We start from the raw sequence: 15,636 nt of genomic DNA, 5'->3' as shown, positions 1-15,636 counted from the left end.
TACCGCTGTTCGATGAAACTCTTCGACGCCGAGTTCGAGCACTAGGCATATGCTACTCGGTCTGTACTAGTCTCCGATGAACTGTGTTGGTATTCAACGAATCTCTTTGATGCCAACTAGGGTCACTAGCAGGTGTGTGCCGCTCTTCAATGAACGTATTCGGCACCAACTTGGCAACTAGGTGCGCGCCACACTGGGAATGTGCGGCTCTACAACGACGAAACAGACCCCTTAAACTTCGCGGATGCTGGCTGGACTCGCAGCCCGACACGTAACAAGGCTTCCTTCAAGAACAGGAACCCGACGATTCGGCAGGGCTGCGCCCACAGATGCACCCGGTATGCGGCGCTCTTCGACGAACACCTCGCCAACTTGGGTCACCGAGTACGCGCTGCTGGGTGTACGGCAAGCGAAGGAACAATTCTCAACGCGCGGACTGCTCGGCTGCACCACTACATGGCTCGCAGTGTCCCGAAAAAAAAAAAATTACCGACGATTACGTTACTTCCTAATGCGAAATTTGAGCGCAGCAAATAAGCTGTTTCACCTTTTCGATAGATTGAGGCAAAGAAATCGAGCAACACATGTATGCGCTATCACAGATTTTTTTTTTATTTTTCACACGTATTCCTTTAGCAAAGACTCCACTAACAGTTCTTGACAGTCATGAAGGAAGCTTTGTGGTCTGAGAAATAGACTGATATATGTTCGACTTGGTACACCAATGCTTGATTCTCAAAGACGTTCACAAAGACGTTCACAACTGGGCCCTTAATGCCATATTGGCCTCCGCCGTGCATCAGTCGTCGCACTTGCATGAATGGGATTCGCGGAGATACGAGTCTTACACTCACCGCATTAAGTTGTGGAAGGTGCGCTGGCCTCGAGGGATATTTGTAACCGTTTGTTGTCGAAATAACAACCAAAACAAGCGCGAACGAGACCGACCCAACAGAACCAAACAGGCGCGGGCGAGAGCTGTGGCGCGAGCAGACGATAGTACGAAACGAGCGGATCGGCTGAGACCAGACACGAGTGCGCATCGAGCCGTAAGGAGGGTCCGCATGACACCAGCATCGCGCGCGCAAGTCACTGAAGGGGCCGCTCTCATTGGTCTCCGCCATTCGCGGCTCGCGTCCTTCGTCTCCCACTCCAGCGAAGGGGGGCGGAGCTGGTTACGAGGCCGACGACAACGCCGACGCGAAACCCAGGAACGGACGCCAAAGAGCTGCGCTCTAAAAAGTAAGCCTGACAGAGGAGCCTGGTTGCCGCATGACGCGCTTCGCCACGCACCGGCGCGCCGCACATCTCGGGGGCCAAACGCCGCTTCGCGGAGGCACCGATAGATGGCGCAGGGTGTTCCTACGGCAGCGCGACGTGGGAGCTCCGCTGCAGTATGCTGCCTCACACATAACGGGTTACGACGGTGGCTGTACCTTGTGACGCTACACTGCTTCAATGTTAAACGCATAGCCGTCGACAGTAATCGCGAGTTGAGTCCTGTCGATTGTTTCTTTTTTTTTTTGTGAGCAACACTGCCTTACCTAGCACTCTCGCTGCGCTATATACGTCATCAAAGTTTGCTCTGTGTCATGATGTCACGATAATATGGATGACGCCGGGTCCAGCATTCCGATACAACTCGAGTGTCACGTTAATGTATACTACGAGTGCTTGCCGACCCTCAGACATGCTATATGTGTCGTCATTATACGCGCGAGAAACTTGAACTAGATTTCCTGCAGTTTCGAAAACATGTGTTCGACAACCCCAGTATTCTTTTTGGCGGCGAGGAGTTACGGAGTCGCCATCTATCGGAAGCGCCTCGCTGGTGTAGTATGAGGGATCACGCGGTGCGCTCCTCATATATGTTTTGCTGTCAGCGCTCATTGAAAACACCACGTGCGAGCCCTCCCGGACATTTCTGTAAGTACTTTCGAAATGAGAGAAGTGTTTTACTGTCTAAATAATAATCTTGGGCAAAGTGAAAGCACAGAATCGTTTACAAGCGCTTTCTCTTTACCGGATACGTACAGTGAACGCCACTGCGCGCGGTCGCCGCGATGGAGTCTCCCGAACCGGCTTCTTGAAACGCTGAGACCAAACTATGTGGAATATGCTCTTATAGTGTTTGTATAACTAAATGGAGCGTAATAGAATGAAGTCTCAATGCAGCGATCGCACAGCTTCGCAGCGACTGACTGCGCGACTGCATGCTTGTCCGCGCACTGTTTCGCTTTCGCCGCGTGCGCGTTTCCGCACCGTGCCATGAACTTAGGCCGCAGAATATGAGCATTTGACAGCATACAAGCAACCAATGTTGCGTGGGCGCTATCAGAGCTCTTAAAAAATAATTTCATTGCAGAGACTTCGAAGCCTGTGATGTGCCGTCGCGACGATTCAATATTTCTTTTCTTCTAAATTATTGGACGTTTCAATATTATTTCTCGAGTTGCGTCGCACTGTATGTTTATCGTTGTTCTCAGCGTGCGATTTCGCGCTGCTTCTTTTGTGTAATCCAGTGTAATAATTCATAACACAAACATGACCATATGCCATGCTTTTTTTTAATGTGCTTCTTACCACTCCTTTTCCACTACAGTGAACTTGCCAATATCTATAGCATCGACAAGTTCATAGACCAAACCGTCGTGACATTAGTCGGGCAGCGGACTCGGGCGAGTGTCTCAGTGCGCGTTTACCGAACATCGCAGACCCGGCGCCGCAGCAGAAATCTTCCTCGCGTCTGTACTTGCTCCATACCCGAGTTGTAGCCGATGACTGTTTGCCGGTTTTATGTTTCGGGAGCCAAGCTTCACGCTGCTTCTTGTCCTGCGGCTACGTGTGAATAAGGCTGACACCGAGCTCCGTTGCGTACGTCCGGCACTGCGGCACCGAGCAGTAGCCTACCGTGTCGCGCGCCTTCAAAGGCAGCCACTACCTATTGTAGTGCTTTCAAGCGTTGTAAAGGAGACACTCGAAGCGGGAAAATCTCGCCGCTAAATGAGGACCGTAGCGTACGAGGGAATTTAAACTCGTTTTCAGCTCGCTTCGGCGCTCCCGAAGCAGCCGACGCGGCCGCTATATCCACGTGATCCCTAATAGCACGTCACGGCGACGGTGGCGCCAGCTTTTCCAGTGGTGGAGCTCGAGGCCAATAGGTCACTCAACATGTAGAGCCACGGCTGCGATACGTCTGATATAATAACACCTTGTAGCAGGCTAGAAATTGTCCCATCCTCCGTTGTGCCTACGCCTACACCCAATGACACAAGTCGTTTGCAGCACTGCCACCGAAGGTAAGAGGCTTACACAGGTAATACCGTTGAGCTACAGAATATAGTTCCGGGAAAAAACCGTCAGATTATTGGCTTGATTAGAGAGTTTTACTTGTGCTTGGTACGTGATACGCTGCAGCGATTCGTGACATGCTAGGAGCTCTGCGCATGTGCGTCGTACACCGTAAGTTGCTGTGGCAGCGAGCAGACGACGCGGCGCGGAGAAATACATCTCGAGGAGGGGCATTCGGCCTTCCGATTGGCTAAAGAAGTCCTGCAGCTTCGACAGCGCTGCAGGACTCCTTGGCGACTCCTTGGGACACGAACGACTCGTAAGAAGGCATGCAGATGCATTTAGCGGGGCGCTTCCGAGATGAAACGGCGGAGGTGGGGGCCAGGACTCGAGGGAGAGCTGACGCCAGCACATGCGACAGTTGGGGTCACAAGTGTCTACGCGGCAGCGGCCGGCAGCTGCGTTCAAAAGTGGCAACAGTCCGCGCGACGTCACCCGTTGACAGATGACGTGGATCAACAAAGAAAGACGAGGGAAAGGAAACAAACCTCGGTGAAAGTTTGCGAGGCTGAAAAGCCCGAGCTGCCGACCCCCCCCCCCCCCCCTTCTCCCCCGCCTTGTCCTTTCAATGGCCGAGGTCATGACACGAGGGCGACAATACGTGCACGGCTGTAGGAACTCGAACAGGCGACGATGCCTACGTGAGACTGAAAGAGCGAGGAAAAAAAAAAACTATCTGTGCTGTTCCGAGTTGAAACAGCAATATGTTTTCAACGTATGCGCGCCACTCACAGCGTATACTCTTTGTATTCGCTCTGTGGCAGTGGAGTGTTCATGACCGCAGAAAACTTCCGGTCATGAATTCTTGACAGCCAAGTTAGCCAACGAAATAAAGAATCGCTTAGGCGCGTGGTATACTATGGACAGTTGTACTTGATGCGTTTAAATAGAAGGTATGCGCCCAAATATGTCTACCGCACGTGTGTAGCTTTCGTTGTACTTCGCATGATAAAATTAACTTGTGGAACGTTCCAACCGTACAGCAATGCTGGTGCCAGCTGCAGGGTTCTATGTATCTATAGGCTATTGCAACTTGCTAACCAGAGGGCTTAGCCAAAAGTTATTCAGTGGCTCTGTTTGTTATTACAATGTAAAAGCATAGAGAAAGAAAAAAAAGTTAAGAGTGGCCACTCCCATACACCCCCAGCGGCCCAATCGAACCTAGCGCGCCTGGCGGTTGATGAGAGCAACTGGCCTGCACTTCCTGTTTCGGTTTCGCTGGCGCGAAATTTGGATTACCCCTCGTAACTGACGTTGGGCTGTCGTGGAAGCTTGTAATTTCAGACCACTCTTCGTCACCCAAATGGCAACGCTTTTATTTGTCGCTTTGATTTAGCGATTCATTCTTTTGTCTAGTTCAATATTTGGTGTGAATTGAGGTAGTGACCTAATTTTTATTTCGATTAAGTTGTAACAGATGGAGATAGAGGTGATCATAATTCACTACGGCTTTATCCATCGCGCTTGTCTTCTGTGTTTTGGTACAAGCGCTCATATGTATCAAAGAGACAGAGTTTCCGCAATGTTTTTATTCCAAGTCAAGATAGGCTTCTTCTGGGTTCTGCCGTTGTCAAAGCACCACGACACACAGCAGCAGCTGCCGTAGCTTGGACCGCCGGACGGCATGGCATCAGCACGGTCTGAAAATATCAATAAATGCACGCTTCATTAATTACCAAAAACATATGTACACGTCATAACTGTACCAGGAAACCGCTTTGAATGAATAGCGAACCGATGCACAATATAAAACCACTGACACATCCTGACCTCTGACCCATATAACCCGGACTTACAAGGATAAATGTTAATACCCCGTATAGGGGTGCTCAAAAGTTCCCAGGCCGCCATCCTATTTAATCCCATGGAGGGCATCGCGGCCTGGGAAGTTTTCGACACCCCTGTACGTACTCAGTATAAGGAGTACATTGGTAGGCAAAATAGCAGTTCACATAAGCATGATGAAGATACATTCGAAACGTCCAAATACGAGGCCTTTGTTCAAATGCGCACCTCGCCACGCCTACGCGACAATACGTTGTGCAATGTCTTCGCCACGAAAAACTGATAAGGAACCGAAAATTACTAGAATGCGCAGTACTTCCCAACACGGCCGCCGCAATAAGTACATGCAGTAGTCATTGGTGGCTTTTCCCCACCGTTACTTTTCTGTATAAACAATCCGCACGGACGCATTCACCAGCGTCCGTCCGTGCGGAGCCGTAGATACACACCTCGCAAAGTACCAAACGCAATAAGCTATGCTCGCTGTTTATGTCACATGCCATTTTTTGCAAGCAATATCGTTAAAATATTCAGGAGCCCTTACTCTATAAGGGAAACGAGCAAGCAAAACTTGGCTACAGCGTCCTGCTTTCTTTATTTAGGTAGCGCGCGTCCCCGGAACGCCGTTTTCGGTCTGAATCAGCGTGGCGTCTTTTATGTTCTTTCCAGCGTTCGTCAGCCTCTAGAACGGGCCAACGAAAAGACCGTCAACCGTGACGCGATCATTTAAACGCGGTTTGAGAATTCAATTTTCTCGAAACCGCAATTTTCCTGAAATGTGCAATTCATGATATTGACCTTAAGCGTTGTCCAGCAGATCATTTTAAATCCGCCAACATGAACTATTTCAATGGAACGCCGATACCGCGGTTATCGCAAACAGCGCTGGGCAAGAACGATTTACCCTCGCAAACCGAGACACAGCGTCTCGATGGCGTCTGACAAGCTGCGAGTCGCAGTGCAGTGCACAGCCGTGAACCGGTGCAATGGCAGCTTCGCGTAGTTTGATTATTTTCACGGAACGCAACCAACAAAGATTATGCCGTTCTCGGTGAGGATAGCAAGGAAGTACAGCTAGTACAGCGCTCTTGCTACGCTTTTCTTGAGGGGGCATGCTTTTCGCATTGTTCGCGTCTAGCCGCCTCATATAGAGCCGCAAACTACTTTTTTTAGCGAACCTCGTCGCGCTCACAAGTCAATTACTCCAAGCTTCGCTTAAAAACGTGACTCACCTTTCTCACACACAAGAACACCGCCGCAGCCGACGTTCACGAGACGTTCCCGCTGGCACGCCGCTGGTGTTGTTGATTTCTTCTCGATGGACGAATGGTGATTGGTGTTGATGGCAGTACGAATGAAGAACAAAAAGCACGGAAGGTGTCTTCGATAAATTCTGCTTTTATGTATCAGAAACACGCCAAATTTGGGTGTATAATTATTATTTTGTGAAGCCATTGAGCAGAATTCATTACAACATTTTATTTTTTTTGCGCCTGCGTCCCCTGGCGTTTGATGAGAGCAATAGTTCGTTACGTAGCCGTGACGTAGTTCCTGAGGCCAGATTTCTCGGAGTGTCCGCTCTTAGTCTTTTTCTTTCTCTATGGTAAAAGCGGAATGCATCATACGCTCGGAATCGTTGTTTTATGCGACCTCAGTGATGCCACATACACTTTGTCCCGATAGATTATAGAAGCGCGTTTTTTTTTTAAAGCAGAATGGTGACAGATGCGTAATATAAGCTTCCTGAACAGTAGGCTACCAAGTAGATGAACATCACTTCCGAAGAAGACACATTGAGTACGCAGGTGGGGGGCGGGGGGGGGGGCATGCTGGGATTTGACGTAGTGCGTGATTTAGACATACGCTTGTGGTTACAAAATTAGTGCTTCGTCAATAAACCGTCAGTTATTTTAGTAAGCGCTCGTATAGTCGTTTCTTCGTGTGCCTTCTAGTGCCACTACTCGTTTGCGCTGTTTTAGGGAAACGTTCGACCGGCACGTTAAGCTCTTCTTGAAAGACGAACTTCAGGAAAACTTCACTTTGGCTAAATCGGTTATAAATTAGTAGTGAATCAATCTTGGCTAAGCTGCAAAGCAGATAATTGTGTCATTTTCTTATTAGCAGCCTTTAAATATCCCCTAGCGGATGACGCGTGCATTCCAGTGTGCGAGATTTTTTTCAGAGGATCGCGGCCGTTGCCCCCGCCCCCGATCACGGAGGCTACGCCGAGAAGCCGCGCGTTCTGGGTATTGCGTCACTTCCCGTAATGTCACTTCCGGCGACCGGCGATGGCAGCGTTATCTTAAATTTCAGTATCCGGAACGTCTACTTTTGCACGCTTTTCGTGATAAATACAGTCGCATTTCAAACAATACCTGCACGAAAGGTGCTTTATATCTACACGCCCTGAAACTATAGGCTTATCACACGGTCCAAAATTTCGCAGCAAAATTTCGTTCTTGCATTCGTATCTTTATGATTATTATTGCGTACTGATAACTATGCATTGAATCACTGTTACGTCAACCTGTACTAAAGCTGAATCGCCGCAATATTTTTTGTGCATAAGTGAAGCGTAATAGTTGCTCCATAAAGCAACTTACGAATCACTTTGGACGCATTTCTGCGGACTTTGCGAGTAACAACAGAAAAATCGTAACCGTCGCAATGTTGAATTCATGCTGAACTTACCGCGTCCAGACATTTGTTTTTTGTCCAGTTTACAAAATATACGCCCAAAACATCTAATCGCCCACGGACAATGTGTATAGCTCATTAGCGTCTCTCTATCTTTTTGGAATGGAAGTGTAGAAGTGTGCCCTTAATTTTATTATCTTGTAATCAACCGATTACCACCATGGAGGGAAGAAAGCGTAGGAGAGGCCCCGGCCAGCACCGACGTGTTGGAAAAAGTGTGGCGGAAGTCACGTGCTGTTTCTCGCAAAGCAACACTGGGAACGCTATACCCCCAAACGTCAACGTCGCCATAGCAACCGCGCTCCTGAAGCTATCGCTGCTGCTCTAGGCCTCTGAAACGCGAGATAAGTTTTTTTTTCGGCCCGTATCTTTCTCGCAGCATATTCTGTTCGCGAGACAAGCTGACTTCGGAGCGCCGTGTGTAAGCTCGAAATATGTGTTTTGGGTATGTGAGTGCGGGTGTCAGTCAGCAGCAGACGCACTCAAGTAATCGCGGCGCCGTTTTTGGTCGTCGCCTTCAGCCTGCCACGCAGAAGCACAGGAGCGCGTCTGCTTCACTAGAACTGCTACAGAAGTTTCGTAAGCTTTGTTCTGACACTATTGAGTATAGCACACACTTCCGGCAGGAGGAGGAGGAGAAACTTTATTATTGGAGAAACCGTTGCGCGTTTTATTCCTGGGTGGTTCCCTCTGACAGGGCTCCACTGGCGATCGCGGCTCGCCGGGCCTGGTCGAGGGTCGCCAGTTGGCTTCCCAGGTCCAGTTCGGAGAGTCTCGCCTCCCAAGACCACGTAGTGAGTGTGTGTGTTGTGACTCGTGGCGAAATTGCGTCGCCCGGACGGTCGGTGCATTCGCTTGTTATGTGCGCGAGTGTCGCCGTGTGGTTGCTACACCAGGGACATGTTCGGGACGTATAACTGTCTGGGTAGATTGCGTGCAGACGAGACAAGTGTGGTACACTTCCGGCAGCTCGTGGCAATGCAAGCTCAAAGCTCGAGCCTATCTGCCCGGGCGAGCTGATGGGAGGCGCAAAGGGTATATATATGGCACACCAACGCGGCTGCATTTCCGGCTTCAAAAACGTGACGGCAAGGCCTCTCCCATTTTGTTTCTTTCCTCCGCGATTCCCACACAGTTCACTACAGTAGAGTGATAAAGCAATAGTTCATCAGTCCATAACCTGATCTAGCGCTTCTCTTCAGTGCCCTTGTAATACCGAGGATGCTTGCAGTAGACGCAGTACAACTGCAGGGCCCACTACGTTTGCCCAAAATGTCGACGAAAATCTTAGGTAACCTCCGAATCTAATGCCTTTGATTGCAACACGCTACCCGATTTTCAAGCTTCGAGAAACTATAAATGCAATGACCTGAATTCTCTGTATCGGTCGTCAACATGCAACCGCGAAACTAATGAATAAATCGCATTCACGTCATGCCATTATCATACTTAAGCTGATTTTGCGTTTCCTTTTAGCCTCTCTTTAAAGTGTGATCACTTAAGTAGAGTTGTCTACTAACTAGCCCATTCACAAAAGGCACTGCGCCAATAAAAAAAAAATCATTCAGATCACCCGCGCTGTGGGAATAGGCTCAATCGAAGCTCATGGGAGGCATTCTGCAAGAGTCCACCTAGTGGACATGTCCATTTCGCCCGGTGTGGTTCTGATTGGCGGGGCTGGGCTGCGCGTCCGCAGCCGCGAGGCGCCACAGCCAATCAGCAATCAGCACGAAATGGACTTGTTAGGCGGACTCTTGCAGAATGCCTCCCCTGGTTAACTGTCACGAGGAAAGAGCGCATCTCGAAAACAGTACGCGCGGTGGGGTTAGGCGACGGACACGTACCCCGCAACCTTCAGTCTATATAGGCGGCAGAGAAACGCGATCCAAGCCACATCACTTAATTTAGGCGCCACAAAGACCCTCGCGCGAGAGCACGTGCAGCCATGATGGAAACTGGTGCGCACTCGTGCTGCCAGATCACCTGCTACGCACGAGAACCGGCGCCTGCGCCAATCGTCTCAGGGAGCTACTTACTTGCGTGGCATTCGCGCGAGAGGAGTATGCAAATGGTTTAGAGCACCGCACTTCGGACACGTAATTCTTTTTACGGCGGAGCTATATATGGCAATGCGATTCACCCGGCCTCCGTCTGTCAGCTGTACGCCGAAAACTCCTCCGGCGCAACCCCATGCGCATGCGCGAAAGAAAAAGCATCGAACTCGTGGCTGAGTGGTAGCGTCTCCGTCTCACACTCCGGAGACCCTGGTTCGATTCCCACCCAGCCCATCTTGCAAGTTGTATTTTATTCGTGAAGTGCCTGCTGGGATTTATCGCTCACGGCAACGCCGCCCACACCGTCGACACCAGCTTTTCTGCGACACGAGCTCTTTAACGCTGTCGCGTTAAAAGAGAGGCACGCGATTGGCTGCGTCAGTAGTGACGTCGTTGCTCTCCGTCGCTGCCGAGCGCGCGCGCGCGCAGCAGTTTTCTCCCCGGCTCCGAAATGGGTAGGCGACGCGTCATGCGTACTCCTGATGAGCAGGCAGCTTTCGATCAGCAACGCCGAGAGCGGGACCGGGAACGAGCTCGTGTACGCCGTGCCGATGCTGCACCACGGGCACAAGAACAGGCTCGTGCAGCCGAGCGCAAGCAGGAACTGCGTACCGAGGATCCGGCAGCCTACCAAGCCGTTGTTTAATGAACCGTCGGGATTAACCCAGTGATTTAAACACCGGGGCCGCACGTTTCAGCTTCGCTGGTTAAGCATCTGTACGGAGTGCTCGGGCGGTGCTTTTCTTTTTAGAGAGAAGCTTTCTTTGGGAGCCCTCTCGCGGACTTTCCTGGCCCCGGCTACCGCTGTCTTACAAAATATCTTGCGCTTAATTAAATTACGCGCCGGGTTTGATCGCAATTCGATTCCCCAGCACAACAGCCCTACATTGTTTGAACATTAGGACACAATCGCACATATACTTCCATCGTTGCCAACGGCAACGAGCTCTTTGGGATGATAGCTGCGCGTGTCACACTGCGTAGCACGGGAGCGCGAGAGCTCGTGCGTGCGCAAGCACGCGCGCGCGTTCCAGTTTTCTTAACGCCAAGAACACAGGAACGATATAGGCAAATTCATGAAAAATTTATGAACTACTTCAAGAAACCAATATCGCTTCACATAGGTTGCAAGATGTGCGCTGTATCTCCACATCTTCAGTTTCCTGCGTCTGCGCCGTTCGACAAGACAGCAGCAGAAGCAGCCACCGTCGGCGAATTCCTCGAGTGTTCGCCGAGGAAGCGTCTCCGTTAATAGGTGTCCACATACGCTTTCTTCAGCGATCGTCGCAGCGTGCAAACCGCGGCGTTGTTGGATATTTCGGGGCGGGCGCAAAAGGAGAGGCGATGCGGCAGCTGCGCAGCTCATTTCCAGTGCATACGTGGCGCGCGCCTGCTCGAGGGGGGGGGGGGGGGGTGGCGTCCCACCACCGACGCCACACGCTGCGTTGGAGCCGGTCCCCCGTAATGCACGAGCTGCTATGCATTCATGCGACGCGCTCAGCATGCGTTGTGTGTCTGCGCGTGCGCGAGACGGTGGCTCCCCCTGGCGCCATTCCACCTCGCCGGTACACGCTGCTCGGGTTAGGGAGGGAGAGAGGCGCTGTTATCACCTCGAGGCAGACAACATTGGGCCCTCTCCAAACGACCTCTCTCTCGCTCTTTTCCTTTCTCTCTCTCTCTCTCTCTCTCTCGTTTCACGGGTCGCGTGATTTGTGCCTCTGCGGGAGAGCGAAGGGGGGCACGCGCGCACACCACGGCCCCGCGACCGGGACGACAACCGCAGGGTCACAGTCGCGTGACGGACGACAAAGCGGCGACATGTGCGTCCCTTGCGCGGCGCTTTCGAGTTCTACACTGTTGTACATATTGTGTACGCTCGATCTGGGCTTTACGTTGCAGCGTGCACGCGCATGCGCATACGGGCGCGTTCGTGGGCCCGCTTGTGTTTTCTCGGTGTGTCTGAACGTGCGTGCGGGTACTGCGTCGGTGCCTACAGGTGTGCGGTTGTGTGCCCTCGCATGCGTGAACGCGTGCGTGTGTGTGTGTGCATGTGTGCGCACAAGTGTGCGTTTGTGTGCGTGTGTTTGTGCCGGCCCGTGTGTGTGGTTGTGCAACTGTGCGCGTATGTACGAGGGTGGGAAGGTGTGCGTGTGTATTGTTCGGTGTGCGTTTGTGTGCGTTTGTTTGTGCCTGCCCGTGTGTGTGGTTGTGCAACTGTGCGCGTATGTACGAGGGTGGGAAGGTGCGCGTGTGTATTGTTCGGTGTGTGCTTGTTTCACTGCTAGTGTGTGCACACCGTTGTGCGCTTGCATGTCGGAGTCGCCTCCGAACACATGCTTCGTTCTGCCACCCGTTCTTTCCGCGCAGCCTTGCGAAGCCACAAATATAACATGTGTGACGCCGTAGACGCGAGCGCAGTGTCAGCTACACTCTGCTTAGGAACTGCAAAAGAAAGAAAAGTCAAAATAAGCGCCATGGTGGGCAATGCATTTGTTGGATTTGCTCGCTGAATCATTTATCTCTTTTGGGTCGGCGTATACACGTGGGCGTAGAAGGGGTGGCGCAGTCAGCGTATCCTACGTCAGCGATATCGCATGCAGCGGGCCCTGACAAGAGTGATCGACACGCATATCAGTACACTGTAAAATAAATTACACCCTGAAAGGTGAAAATGGGTGTAAACGTGTCAACTCACACTCTTAGGGTGTCCATTATATAGGTAACACCCTAAGGGTGTGATTTATAGACACATTTACACCCTTTTTCACTTTTAAGGGTGTAAACTATCTTACAGTGTAGACGCATGCACTCCGACATCTGCCACCCCAGCTCCCGTGACGGAGCTGCGGTATACTCTCCAAAGAATGTTTCCGCATTGAGAAAGGCGCAATTTAAAGCACGTCCACAGCTGCTTACTAGTATCCACTAGTCCCTAATGTTCGGTACATGAGCACCCTTGTGCTTGAGTACTAAGTAGACATACTGCGTCACGCGCAATCAAACCGCACGCGTAGTTGAACAGAACTCGAGCGCGCTCACGCTCGCGCTGAAATCCCAGCCCAACCACAGGCAGCGACGCGCCAACGAGTATTCAAGGCGTAAATTTAACATCGAGACGCATGCAATGTAATACGTCATGCGCCTGCATCTTCCCGGTGGTTTCCAACTGAAGAAAACGCACATCGTTACATACAGGCGACCGCGTAAGCAAACAAAGAGAAACGTGTACTCACAGGTGAAACGTTGTTCCCGGCGTCTCCTTAAGACGACATGTACAGTGCTCACGGAATGAAACGCGTCAATTTAGGGCTAACTAATGCCCAGACTTTCGTTTGTACCGGCTGCAGTTCGTGTCACATCGACGTAATTTTGGTGTGTACACTTAGAGCAGAGTCAGAGTCACCTTTAGTGACCAGACTCATAGCGACATGACATGGTACTCTCGAGTTCTCTGCACATATGCTGGGTTCTATCAAGTACTCGCTGTCGCGTTTCATTCCGTGAGCACTGTACAGCCGAAGGCAACGCACTATTTCAGCGTGGCCTACGGAGGTGCTGCAATGCTCTAAATGAGCATATTACAATCATTAATAATATCATTATAAGAGCAGCGCGGCAGCACTCTTCGTGCCCTGCTACATATGACTACTAACCACGGCGGCGCGGGCTTCTCTTCCCCGAGCAAGATGGTGGCGACCAGCTTCACTTTCGGTGAGCCACCTCCACTGCAGAACTTTTAGTATATAACCTCCTTGGCTTCCTCTATCAACTACTCTATGAAGCTCTGTATGCATGGAACACGAATGCACGTCTTATAAGGCATTGTGGTTAGACGAAGCGTCACAAGATGTCGCTACAAGCGTCCGGTAGCCCGGTATTGGGCAAACGCCGTTTCGTGTACCGGAATACCGGACACGCTAAAACTTCCAAATGAAAAAAACAACAAAAAAAAGGACGCTGACCCGAAAGACGGGTGACGACAGCATCTCGAGGTTTGCGCATCAGCAAATCGTGACGTCAGGGATTTTCGACGGCCTCAGTTTCGGCCCTACAGTTATATTTTTTTATCGGTAAAAGAGGGACTGCAATGTATTCTAAAAGGAGCAGTAGCTTGAATGTTAGGCGCTTCAATAACACTTCTTGCGCCACATCGGCCCATATACGAAAGAAGTGCGTTCGCATGTGTGACGTCACACTGACGTAGGGGCGCTGCGATTTCAGCTCGAAATGCCAGGACTGGATGTGTTCCTTAATTTTTGCCCCTAATTCAGATATTACCATGAATTTCACGAGAATAGAGTTTAAAAATATATATCAGTGTTAGTCTTACGTAGCGCTTCGCTTTAAGGTCACTTCAGAAGTAAGCTCATTCAAGAAAATAGGGACTCATTCGGCTGTGCCATATGATGCTTAACAGGATTCAACAACGATCGAGACGTTCCACCAGTGGTGTCTACACCGACATTGGTCGTTTTCCAAGGTTGATATATTCCCAAGAACAAAGGCAGTGTCGCCACTTTTTGAAATAGTCGCATGTTTGACTGCACAGAGTAATCGAGACGTTTGAGCGCAAGCGAGTTATCCGAGATTCCGAATAAATAAAGGTTCGCACACTAAAGTAAACACGAGTGCCGGTAACTCCTTTTCTTGAAGTACTGTCCCATGTTTAACTCCGTCTTAGAGAGTTCTTGCATTAACAATAGGTCGAGTGAACTGACCCTTCAAGTGGAGTACGTGCGAAATTCTTGCACACGAATGGAGTAAAAAAATACTCCGCCGGCAGCTAGGTCTCGATATATTTTGCGACCCTTGGGCAGAGTATGCAGCTCTCTTCACTCCGGCGCTTAATGGGGGTACCACAACAACAACAAGAAAACAACTATTAAACGACACATTGCGAGGCACAAGTATACTTGTAATGAGAAATACTGCGTGTTACAGCTCACGCTTTCAATTTTTTTTCTTTAAGTTTCTTGTGGCTGATGGCACAACTCTAGTCCATCAGCTGGTCTACTCGAAGAGGCAGACAGTACTTGCACAAATTATAGAAATTCTTAGCCGACGAATTAACAAATATTCACTATGTATGTTGTTAGCCAATCATCTTATGGCACTTATTGCAATTTACAAATTCTAGTCGGGCAGTTCGCAAGGCGGATCCACTTGGAACGAATTGTCAGGATGACAACAGTTTCGAGATATTAATTCCCGAACTTTGCAGAGAAATGCATTGGAGTTCCAGTTACGTTTGGGCTTCAATGCACAAAACGACATTTTGTTAAGAAAGTCTGTGAAACGAATGCACTGGAGTGCCACTTACGTTTAGGCTTCAATGCATAAAACGACATTTTGTTAAGAAAGTATGTGAAACGAATCCATTGCAGTTCCATGCATTACGTTTGGGCTTCAATGCATAAAACTACACGTTATTAAGAAAGTACGTGAAACGACAATGCATTTTTACCGCAAGTTTGGCGGCGCATATCTCGTAAGCGCTGTAATCCACCGAATTCTTTTCAAGTGGATATGCCTTGCAGTCTCACCCGCAAGAATTTGAATATTTCAATATGTCCCATAAGGAAGTTGGGTAAAAATCTTAATTAGTGTTTTTTTCGTTAATTAGTCGATTATGCATTTCAGTTGTTTTTTTTTTGCAAGTAATGTCCGCCCCTTCGAGTAAATCAGCTCACGAACCAGAATTCTGCTATCTACCACGGGCAATCATAAAAAAAGTACACAATTTGAAAGT

The 15,636-nt window shown here is 49.9% G+C and overlaps 1 protein-coding gene and 1 long non-coding RNA gene across 3 annotated transcripts in view; both read right to left on the bottom strand.

Annotated features, from left to right (window-relative positions):
• The window catches only part of LOC139048476 (serine/arginine repetitive matrix protein 4-like), a 199,734-nt gene that overhangs the window by 140,984 nt on the left and 43,114 nt on the right, over positions 1–15,636 (bottom strand). The window lies entirely within an intron of this gene.
• On the bottom strand, positions 4,866–6,504 carry LOC139048477 (uncharacterized). Its single transcript, XR_011507727.1, has 2 exons — positions 6,369–6,504; positions 4,866–4,991 (listed from the first exon to the last, which is right to left on the bottom strand). It is a non-coding gene; the product is annotated as an uncharacterized lncRNA (long non-coding RNA).

The sequence above is a fragment of the Dermacentor albipictus genome, chromosome 8, assembly GCF_038994185.2.
Source record: "Dermacentor albipictus isolate Rhodes 1998 colony chromosome 8, USDA_Dalb.pri_finalv2, whole genome shotgun sequence".
Lineage (NCBI taxonomy): Eukaryota > Metazoa > Arthropoda > Arachnida > Ixodida > Ixodidae > Dermacentor > Dermacentor albipictus.
Note: the sequence above shows the minus strand (reverse complement) of the source record. Positions and strands in the feature narration are given on the sequence as shown.